The sequence below is a fragment of the Equus caballus genome, chromosome 24, assembly GCF_041296265.1.
Source record: "Equus caballus isolate H_3958 breed thoroughbred chromosome 24, TB-T2T, whole genome shotgun sequence".
NCBI classification, from domain to species: domain Eukaryota; kingdom Metazoa; phylum Chordata; class Mammalia; order Perissodactyla; family Equidae; genus Equus; species Equus caballus.
The window spans coordinates 37,360,498-37,372,710 of record NC_091707.1 but is presented as its reverse complement, the minus strand read 5'-3'; the positions used below and the strand labels follow the sequence as shown (position 1 = coordinate 37,372,710).

The 12,213-nt window shown below is 39.0% G+C and overlaps 1 protein-coding gene and 1 long non-coding RNA gene across 43 annotated transcripts in view; one reads left to right on the top strand and one right to left on the bottom strand.

Annotated features, from left to right (window-relative positions):
- Positions 1–12,213, bottom strand: part of NRXN3 (neurexin 3) — a 1,504,430-nt gene that overhangs the window by 323,259 nt on the left and 1,168,958 nt on the right. The gene's annotated exons all lie outside the window — the stretch shown is intronic.
- LOC111770452 (uncharacterized) overlaps positions 9,178–12,213 on the top strand; it is a 38,303-nt gene continuing 35,267 nt past the window's right edge. The window contains exon 1 of the long non-coding RNA XR_002803731.2: positions 9,178–9,414. This is a non-coding gene — a long non-coding RNA (uncharacterized lncRNA). The remainder of the gene's footprint in view (positions 9,415–12,213) is intronic.

Below are 12,213 nucleotides of genomic sequence, written 5' to 3'. Positions count from 1 at the left end.
TCAGAAAAATAAGAATAGATCCATCATATGATCCAGCTATTCCTCTGTTGGGTGTTTATCCAAAGAACTTTAAAACACTAATGCATAAAGATACATGCACTCCTATGTTCATCACAGCCTTATTCACAATAGCCAAGACTTGGAAGCAACATAAGTGCCCATCAAGGGATGAATGGATAAAGGAGATGTGGTATATATACACAACGGAATACTACTTAGCCATGAGCAATGATGAAATCTGGCCATTTGTGACAACATGGATGGACCTTGAGGGTATTCTGCTAAGTGACATAAGTCAGAGGGAGAAAGTCAAATACCATATGATCTCACTCATAAGTAGAAGATAAAAACAATGACAAACACATAATAACAGAAATTGGATTGGTGGTTACCAGAGGGAAAGCGGGGAGGGGGGAGGGTGAAAGAGATGATTAGGCACATGCGTGTGGTGACGGCTTGTAATTAGTCTTTGGGTGGTGAACATGATGTAATCTACACAGAATTCAAAATATATTACAATGTACCATCTGAAAGTTATATAATGTTATAATCCAATGTTACTGCAATAAAAAAATTTTTAAAAAAAGTTAGGAGACCATGGTACTAGAGAGCTAACTTGAGCCTTTGCTCTTTGCATCGCCCTCAAAGGCTACACCCAATGTGCCACGTTGATGAAATGTTAACAACGCTAGCAGACGTGGACTGGAACTTAAAGCTAACACCAAGGTGGTTCAAGTTGCAATTTGATTTTTTCTTCCTAAAATTAAATGCTTAATAATGTTTCTGAATTTTAAACCACAGAGACAGGTATAATGTTATTAATAACAATAATAATATTAATAATAATATTGGTTTAAAAGCTTGTTTACTATAGGAAAAAAACCATCGTATTACACAACCATATTAGAAGTCTGAATTTTTAATGAAAATCTTACTCTAAAGGACAGGTTCATGCATCTACTGGAGACAAGGCATTCTCTCTCAGAAAAATCATTGTTTCCCCTTAAACTTCCAGGATTATTCTAACAATATGTTAAAATATATGGAAACACGTTGACACTGCCCTATTAGCTTTCACTACCATTTTGTCTGTTTATCTAAGTGACAAAATAGGTTAAGTTCAAGTTGAAGTGATCCCCTCGCTTGATTTCCCTTTCTAAAATTAGATACTCACAGTAATGCTTGGGATATGATGTGCTATTCTGACCTCTTTAGTTGGGGAAGAATATTGAAATATCAGAGAAGCTACAAAGATAGACTCCAAAAAAACAAAAAAAGGAAGGGTAAAAAGGCTAGAAGATAAAACATATGAGGAGAGGAGGTGAGAGCTACATTTATAAAGTCTGGAAAAGCAATGACTCCAGGGGCCTATAAATACCTTCAAGGTAACAATATAATTGAAGGGAAAGAATTATTCACAGTCTCAGAAGATGATATGACTGGAAGCAATGGCCTGAAGCAATGAAAAAGTTTAGGTAAAATTGTCAGGATGGGGGAATAAGAAATTCTTGACTATCTGAGGAACGGAACAAAGGAAGACTTGTAAGCATTTTTGTACAGACAGTCCAAAGCCCTTGATAAGAAACAAGGATTAATAATCATGTCCCTCAATAATGTGTCAACTTTCACTCTTGTCAGATTTCAGATCTCTCAGAAACACCCCTGAAAAGTGGCCCCCTTAAGAGAAGGCCAAATCATCAGAGATTTGTGTGAAGACTCTTAATTAGAGGAGAATGGTCAAGAAAACTTTGACACACCAATACTGTAAAATTATGAGTGAAAATATAATAAAATTTGCTATTTTATGTGTATTATATATAACATCATGTTTTAGGAATGATATCCAACTTTTCTCAGAAAAATTAATAAAATCTCCATCTATAAATTACCATTCTGTGTTCAATATGGAGGTTCTTAAAAGAGCACAAATAAGTTGAACCCCTGAGTTAAAATTATTACATGTGTTAGGCTACATCATAAATTATATATATGAAATATATGAACATGGGAGCCTCAAATATTTCTCAGTAGGCAAATATGTACCCTTAATACAGTAATGAAAAGTCAACTTCTAAGCTCTTCTGAACTAAGTATTAAAAATAGCCATGTCTATGAAAATGCTTGAAAGCACTGTTAACATATAACCTGCGAGAGTATGCCCCAAAACTGTTACCACAACTTCTGTGTGAGAGGGCTCACAAAATCAAATGTCTGCAGGGGTGGGGCGGGCAAAGAGCTGAATGAACAAGCAGAATGATATGTGTGACAGGGAGTGGGTAGAGATTAGGGTGAGGGAAAAGGATTAAGTCCATAAAAATAGCAGCCTCTCCTTGTTTCCAGCTCACCAATGCCACATAGGAACAGGACCCAGTGTAGCTGAACCTTCCAATTGTTTAAAGAGAAACTGGACATCTCAATTCATATATGAAATATCTGAATTTTAAAAATATGTTTTTGTATTGGACGAGGCCCAAGGGACACTAGCTGGGCACATTCTCTGAACCCTTCACACTGAAGACAAAGGAAACCCTGTTCTCTGAGATGAGGAACCAGGAACAGCACAACTGGAACCAAGTGGAAGAAGTGCGCTTGTTTATGTAGTATCGCCAAACACCAGGGAGAGAGAAGGAAGAAAAGACTTTATTCTTGTCCTTTCATTCAATGAATTCAGGAAGGCAGGAGGTGCTGGAGAAACTGAAATAGCCCCATTTCAGTTTCCCTTATGAAGCTGCCCTGGACACACTCCGGAATCTAGGTGTGGTGACCTGGTTCGTGATGAGTGAGGAGGGCACAGCTGGCTCTGGCCTCGCTGGCAGTCATCAGGAAGAGCAGAAAGTCCCCCTGACAGGGAATTAAATCTTCGGCTACACTAAAGACAGAAGCAAGCAGAACTGACTTCTTATGGATTCCCACAGCGATTTAGGGGGGGTTCCTTTCCAGAAGGTGCTGTGTGAAAAGCAGTGGCTAGGTCTCCCAAATCTAGCAATTCTACGTCCAAGTTTACAAGGTGGCTCTTGGTGGTTAGAAGTAGGGTTTGAGTTCACAGAACAGTGCTGTTCCGTTAGGTTTTTTAAAACACACACACACACACTTTTCCTACTGTGTGACGTAAACTATTCTGTATCAACCCTGTGATCTTGGCCTCCACAGCATAGAGATGTCACTGCACATGCAAAACCTTCTGACCAGCTCATGTCACGTACAACCACGGGCACAGAATTTGATGTCAAGTCTCCCTATTTTGCACTATCGGTTGTTCTCTTGGAGAGAGACACAAGAACTCCATCTGCATGCCTCAGAGAGAAGTTTGGTCTTCCTGCTAGGGTTGGGGTTCACACCACAGGAGAATCCGTTGTTGATATACTATTTTCACCAAGCACTCACTTTTAACAAAGAAGCAATTTGTGGAAATGCAGGGGGAAACTTTCCTCTCGTGCCTTCTATGTTCCTTCACATCGATTATATAAAGTGGCGTTTTTTGCTCTCTTTATTAAAAATTGATGGTAATTTATAAGGAGAGAGCTAATAGTAAGTTCCTAGTTCCTGAAGGGGATCTGTTATGATATGGGGAATATCCAATTTTGGATGAAACACATTTAACTGCCCTTTGGAGAATTATTGTAAAATAACTTTCTTTGAATCTCTGCAAAGACTTAGCTCAAATAAAAGATCAAGATTTAGAGAAACGAAAAAGACTTCTCTGGTTTTCCCCAGAGCTGACTTACTGTGTCTGCGTTTCAGTCCAATGTTTGCATGTGTTTAACGCACACACAGCTTGAAGGAGGAAGCACAGACTCTGTGTTTTGCAGTGTTTGCGTGTGAATCAAAGGGAAACATGTGGTTCCATTCTGTTTCCTGTAACATTCAGTTAAGCGAAGGGAAAAATCTAATTTGTATTGATACTCTCACCACAGGGGTGATTTTGTAAATGAGCAGGGTTAGGAGGGGAAGGCCTAAGTCATATGGAGACATGACAGTCTAGGCAGGCTTGGAAAATATGCTGGAAGTGGTGCCGTCTGTCTCCTGGGGAGGGTGGGTTTTCATTGGGTCGGTTTTGGTTTTTGTCTTTTTTTCCTGTTAGTACTGTTTGGATACTTCTAGCAATTTGCTGTCTGTGAAATATAGATGGATGTTCTGAAGGAATTCTGCACAATTACAAAATGAAACAATAGGAACGGCTATAGTCATTTCAAAGAAACTGAGGGTGATGATGTTATCCTTTTTTGTTTCATTTTGGTGCTGAAAACAAACTAGAGTGGTCGTTACGGTGGTCTCAGCAAAACCCCCAGCTGGTGAGACGGCCCTTTGCTTTTTTTTGATTGTAATGGTAAAAGAGGTTCATACGGAGATTTGGGAAACAGAGAAAGTACAAAGATGGAAGCAAAAGTTTGGTGGGGATTTGCCAATCTGTTAATAAGTTAATTAATTAAATATATATGACTGTGTTTTCACAAAGTTCTACAGCCCTCATGTCTTGACTGCTTGTACCCACTGAGGATTCCCTCACTAGAATGGAAGCTCCATGAGGACACGGAGTCTGTCTACCTTGTTCACTCTTGTATTTCCAGCTCCTAGAACTTATCTGACATGTAGTAGGAGCTGGTTGATCAAAAAGAATAAATCAATAGTTTTCCACTAAAGTAGGTTACTGATCTTTGCCTGTGTGGATAGTTTTAACCTGGGAATTCTATTCTTCCCTCCTGCCTCTCATATAAATTTTGTAATGTTATACTTCTTGCTGTATGCCCCTATATCTATTCTCAACTAACCCTCAGGGAGATTTTTGCCTTTTTTTAAAAGTGGCTGTGCTTTGTGGATAGTCAAAGACCCTCACCCACTGTGCATTCACAGTGCTCTGGGAAACCTGTTACACCAAACTCATTTTCTTCTTTCAAACTTTACTATTGAATTTAAGCTTTGCTCTTTAGCCATGCAACAAAATCAGCTCCAATATTGCTGATCTAAGAGCAAACATGAAAGCCTGCTAACCTGAGGAATTAGGCATCGAGTCAGGGGCAAATTGAATGGAACCTGCTCTCACTTCAAGAAATGTGATTTCCAGTGTAAAGGTCTACCTTTTATGTTTTCACTATTCTCCGCCACTAGACATTAGAAGCTAATAGCCCAGTGGGTGACAGCCTGGGGCTGCTGTGAAGGCAGTCATATTTGATTTTAAATTAGAAATACAGAAAATTAAATACTGACTGCAGAGAGACTAAATGTGTTTCTGTATTACTTGAGATCATTTAGGGTTTTCAAGTGAGGATATTTGAAGACATCTAGTATGACACTATCACACACTGAAATATGAGAATGCATTTATCCAATAACCTCTGCTTGGACATACTACATTTGAAAGGAATTTTATTAAAATGTGGGAACAAAAGTTACCTCTTAACCTCTTGGGCCACCTTATATTGTGTGTGTGTGTGTGTGTGTGTGTGAGGAAGATTGGGCCTGAGCTAACATCCATTGTCAATCCTCCTCTTTTTGCTTGAGGCAGATTGTAGCTGAGCTAGCATCCATGCCAATCTTCTTCTATTTTATATGCGATGCCACCACAGCGTGACATGACAAGTGGTGCTAGATCCACACCCAGGATCTGAACTCATGAACCCTGGGCTGCCAAAACAGAGTGTGAGAACTTAACCAGTGAGCCACCAGGCCGGCCCCTTTGTCCACCATGTTGCATGCAAAACCTCACACTAGTTTCCAAGCCCGTTTTGCACAGGGGTGCTTAGGAAAGTGGTTTAGGGGTAATTGAGTGCCTTAATGCTGTTGAGACAAAAAACAAATACAGGGAAGCAATCAAATGTAATGTGAAATGAAGAACTTTGAATCAAAAAAGAAAACGACTTAGTTCCAATTTTGTATTCTGCTTTAGCCAAAATACTGTGTTCCATCTTTCTGTTTCTGTTTAGCATTCTTAACTGTGTATATTAAAAAAACAAAAACCATATCATAGATCCTGCTGATTTCACCATATCCAGCCTCAAAATTGAAGAGGTAATTCTTTTTTTCCCCTTTATTTTACTGAGGCCATAACTTACAACATTGTGTAATTTCAGGCATACATTATTATATATCAGTTTCTGTGTAGACTGCATCATGATCACCGCCAATAGTCTAGTTTTTATCTGTTACCATACACATGTGCCCCTGTACTCCTTTCGCCCTTTCTCCACCCCCTTCCACTCTAGTAAACACCTGTTTTCCTTATCGATGTGTTCGCTTGTTTCTTTATCTTCCACATATGAGTGAAATCACACAGTATTTGTCTTTCTCTGTCTGACTTATTTTGCTTAACATCATACCCTCAAAGACCATCCACATTGCTGAAAATGGCACAATTTTGTCTGGTAGTATATATATATATATACCACATCTTCTTTATCCATTCATCCATTGATGGGTACTTGGGTTGCTTCCACATCTTGGTTATTATGAATAATGCTGCAATGAACACAAGGGTACGTATGTCTTTTTTGAATTATAGATTTCATGTTCTTCTGATAAATACCCAGTAGTGGAATAGCTTGATCATATGGTATTTCTATTTTTAATTTTTTGAGAAATCTCCATTCTGTTTTCCACAGGGTCTGCACCAGTTTACATTACCACCAGCAGTGTATGAGGGCTCCCTTTTCTCCACATGCTCTCCAATATGTGTTATTTCTTGTCTTGTTAATTATAGCCTTGAATAGGTAATTCTCGAAAGGAGTATATATGACATTAGAATCAGACATACCAATATGTAGTCCTCTTTCCTTCCCTTAACACTGTGAACAAATGGTTACTTAATCTTCTGTGTTTTAGTTTCTTAATCTGTAAAATACAGGTAATCCCACCAACTTAGTGTTGTGAGGACTAAATGAGCTAATATATACAAAATGACTAGCAAACTGCTTGGACAATAAATAAAACAGCAAATACAGCAGTGACTACAAAAAGATGCATGCCTTTGGGGAAGAACATGAGTTTGTAGCCATGAAAAGTCAACCAGTGGAGTTCATTTCCCAAAGGGTTTAGTAACCTAAATATTGCAGTTCTCACTTAAGAAAGGGCTGAATGATTTTATGACTGTTAGTAACATTTGTGGCTATCCAAGCTATGATAATGATAAGGGTAATCAGATTCCATGCCTCACCGCACAAGGTGATCAACGGCAGCAGGGAATTTTTCCTTAGGGAACTGTAGTATGACCTTAAATCCAAACTGTCTCCCCCAAAGTGATGCTCTAAGAAGTGAGTTGCAGGGTCTGAGAGAGGCACACCAGATAAAAACCTCATTTGAGGACCACAAGGGGTCATGGGATCTGCAGTCCAGTCGTCCACATTTTGGCACTGATCTGCCATTTGCCTGATTGCTAACCCCCCTGTTGAAAACTATAACCAGTCTAACATCTCTTAGCTTTTCATTTCCAAGTCTCCAACCACAGGGCTTTTAGGCATCCAGAGCCCTGTTGGGTGGTGGGCATACCAGTATTATGGACATGACAATATTATTACGAAAACAATCTTACTTATTTTGTATCTCTTTCAATGGTAACAGGGCACATTCACATGCATTCTCTCATTTGATCTTCCCTACAGTCCTATGAGGTTGGCAGCACAGGATCGATATATCCACCGGTACATGAGATAACTGCTGGTTGGTGGCTGAGCTGGAACTAGACCTTGAGTCTTCGGGCTCTGAGTTAGTAACACTCATGACAACTACCAAGGGAAGAAATGGAGAATTCCTAGTGAGGGGACCGGAATGACATAGAAGTCCGTACCTCTAGTCCTTATCTCTCATTTGAGTTCATCACACATTTCCTCTTGAAAACCTCTACAGATTGATTCTTGGATGCCTTATATGTTACGATATCAAAGCCAAACTCTGATCTCACTCTAAAATTAGTTTTTCTTATTTGTCTCTGTTTTGTTGTTGTTAATGAAATCACAACCTTCCAAGTCTACACTTTCCTTACTTCCCTCCTTTTCCCAATCAGCCAGCAATATCTCTTGATTCTCTCCCTCTGAAATATCCTTTTGTTTCATCCTCTTTACCTTCCTAATATCATCATCATAGAATAAATTCTTAAAGATGCTTTCCCTTGACCACTTAAACAATGACTTGTTATTTATTCTCCTTGAACCCGTTGAAAAACATTCTTTCAACAAAGCCCAAATAATCTTCCTAAAAATTACACTTTGGGCATTTCATCTTCTCCTCAAAGATGTTCATGTCTTCTCACTTCTTCCAGAAGCAATCTATCAGCATGACATTCAAGTCTTCCCCACTACAGACCTAAACTACACAGAAAGAAGGAATTTTTTAAAAACCTGAAAACACAGCTATTATTAGTTTAGCATCTACTGTGAACCAGACTCATTAACAACATATTCACATATGTTATTATAAATCTTCACACAGACTTGCAAGGTGGCATTATTATTATTACTATCTCCATTTTACAGAGCAGCCCAATAATTCATCTAAGGCCACAGAGCTGGTTAGAGGCAGAGTGAGATCTTGAATCACAGACCACTTGCCTTTAAAAGATGTGCTCTTTGTGTTAGTCCACACTCTCTGCCTTATCCCTCAAGCCGTTTATTCTGCTCAAACTGAACACCTCACTAATTTGAGATAGGCTGTATTTCCTCCCTTTGAAGCTATACTCATTCTAGTCTCTTCATCTGGCATGTCCCTTCTTCAGGTTCCACCAGTCAAAATCTGACCCACCCTGTCTGTCTACATTTCTTTAATCTCTCCAACCAGCAATATTCTTACCTTCTTTGGTATATAGCCCATGCTGCCTTAAACCAGGGTCATATGTACAATATTTACTTCCCTCCTTGATGTTAAATCTCTTCATATCTCCACCAACTCCAAATAAATTGCTATTCCATAAATACGTGTTGAATTAAAATGATCACCACTACACTTTCTACTTTGAAACTTTCATTAGGACTATAATGTAATTAAAAGTCAGAACTGGATTTCAATGCCTGCTTAGCCGTTTATTAGCAGTACTATCTTGGGAAAATTCTTTGGCATCATTAAACATTAGTTGCCTGATTCATAAAGTGAGGATATTAATAGTGACTACCTCATTGAGTTGTTGTGAGCTCACAATAAGATAATGTAAACAAACTCCTTACACAGCATCTGGTAGCTGGTACTTTGTCAATCAATATTAGTGGTAAGTGATAGTAATGGTAGTAATATAAGATGATCTCTAAAGATACAGTCTTAACCAAATGTAGGAAATAATCATCTGTGCCATTAAATTACCTGTCATTTCATAAAAAATGGAGTAGAAAAATAAACTGAATAGAAGAGGTTAACTAAGAAGTCAAGAATAGAATATGAAACATAACTGCCAATCATCTCCTGTCATCCTGAGCACAAACTGACTTCAGGATGAAGGTTAGTTTGGTCGATCAACGGGCCTATCTAAGTGTTTTTAAGTGATTCTGGTTTCCAAAGGTGTCTTCTCAGGCTGAGAAATGACAGTTCTCGCTGTCAGTACCATCTTTGAGGCTAATAGAGTTATACAGTTCCCTCTGCCATCTATCAGGGAAACACTAACAAGTGGAAACAGCAGCAGTGACAGCATCAGGATCTAAGCATATGATGCTATGGGGTAGGTGGCTAATGAATTCCTCTACCCGTCCTCCGAGCTTCCATGCCTTCTGAATGCAGCCAGGGATCTAAAATCCATCATCTATAGCTTCAGGGAGTCAGTAAAGTTATTTCTTGCCCTGCTGCACTGAACCATACCCCAGGAGTGATGACTAGTAACAGTGTAAGCGGTGGGTCAATGAGATAATTCTTCCAACCGACAGTGTTAAGGTAAGCTTGCCATTAGGTCACGTGAGCCTCAGCACTCCCTTGATGGTACCTAGAGTTTGCCTTGCTTTTGCACTTCAGATTCATGTCTACAATGTCTCTGCTATTCAGAACTTGTTCATATATTTGATAACTGCGTTAATGTAGGATATATGCCACCAAGCTGGCTTTAAATCAGTAGCATCCTGACTCCTCCTTAGAATTTTATATTGCTTAAGTTGAAATCAGAGAGGTCTGATTAAAGTCTATTTGTTATTTCTGAAAATAAAATATATTGTTTTCTCTGACTTCAAAAAATGTTAATTGAATAAAAAGTACCGATAATATTTAAAGCTATGCATGACTGAAAGCTCACTATATGCCAGGAGCTATGTGAGAGTTTTACCTACAACATCTCATAATGTGCAGAAAACATAATTTCTCATATTTTAATTTCTGTGATCTTTCAAGTCTGTTAGCTCTATGTTGATTCCAGTATCCCCAAAATGTAATACTTTGCCTTGCAGAAAATGACACAATTTATGTTTAATGAATGATGCTCATGAGCTAAATTCTCGTAACCCTAATTTTTCTCAATTCATATTGTGGATGTGTTGAGGATTCTGAAACATGACTGTCATCAGTTAACAGTCAAGGGGTCACTGGTATAAGTGATAAATGAGAAAGATATGGCTATTTGACCTTTGCTCCTCATAATTGTCTACCAGCTATAAGATACTTTCTGCACACATTATCTACTTGATTTTTATGATTGCATTATTGTACATTTCACCTGCACACCAAATTTATCCTTCATTTTTCTTTCACATTTTGAGGAATCAAAATCCATGGAATGCTTTTATTTGGATATGTGCTTTTGGTTTTCCACTTGGCTTGGCAGCAGCAGCTACTCATCTCCTCTCAATCTGGCTGTAACATATTTTTTTGCCCATTTTAAAGAAGAGGAAGGTGAAGCTCAAAGCGGTGGAGTGACTTGCTGAAAGCCAAATAGCTCACTGGATGCTAACAGAAATGAGACTCAAATCCAAATCTTTTGATCACAAATTAAGTACATTTTCCACCATGGCATGCTGCCTTTCAAAACCAAGTGTGGAGTCAAAGCAAACAGAATTAGATAGAAATTCCTTGGGAATAACAGATCTGAGAAAAACACACACCAACTCCCGTGCAGGTAGCCGCCTCTGGTCCAGTTTACATAAGCAGTCACTTCATCAAATCTCCATTTCCACTTCCTTCTCCCACCTTCTTCTCCAGCTCTGCTGGGATGGAACGGCTGAGCTGGAAGCTGCAGAAAGGATCCCCAGCAGGCCCTCTCCACAGAAGTGGCTAATGATCTGGAAAAGCTCCTAAGCCCAGAAAACCCAAAGAGGGCTTTTTCACTGGGAACAAATAGCAGTGAAAGGAAATACAGAGCCAAGCTGTGGTGCGCAGCGCTCCGTGGGAAACAAAATTGCCTCTGTTGGACACCTTTGATGTTTTCTTGTTCTTTCCCTCTTTACTGGCATTCCCAGTCTCAGAAACACCAACATTCCTCTGTACTCCTCTGCAGATTCCCCCAAACACAGCTCCTGAATCAAATCCAGTTCTGCTACAAGCCAAATCAGAGATGATTCTAAGCTAACAGCCACCTAACCTCACTGAGGACTAACCCAGCAGATGTTGATGGTTTGCTGTAAACATCCCACACAGAGACAGCTGAAAAGAAGCACCTAGGCCAACAATTTATAGATGCAATAGGTGTGAGGAATAGACCATTTATTATAATTCAGCTCTGCTCCCATCTATTCTCCAGGAGTCTCTTCCAATGCTATAAATTATGGAAAAACAATACTATATAAACCAAACTTAATAAGTATCCAATTTCCCCAAAGATGGCACTGAGAGAATATTCTAGCATTTTGGGGATGGCTCAGTTTTCGGAAGGAGAACACTTTGCCCTTATGAAAAGGGGGTCAGTCTGGCCAGCAGTTATTTGTCTTCTCCCACCTTGTTTCATGCAAGTATTGACATTCTAAGTCTGAAGGGAGACAGTTGAGGAAGGTTATAGATTCTTGTCAAATAAAACAGATGCCCTGACACATAAATTTTCACTGTTCCTGAAAGGCTCATAATTAAAAAATGAATTCAAGAGGATTTACTGTAAATTACACACAGGGAGAAAGAAATTAATAGGATGTCTTTTTTAAGCCTTGCATTAACTACATAAAGAGAAGCTAATTGTTGCCCAGTTCTCCTCGACCTTCTATTTTGTAAGTAGTGCAAGGCTGTCAAGGGTTTCATGATAGCAATAGCAAGCACGTCTTGGTAATCTTTTCTCTGGTCCTATTAAATCTTTTCCCTACCGTCTAAATGAAGGTGAGTGTAACATGCCATAGC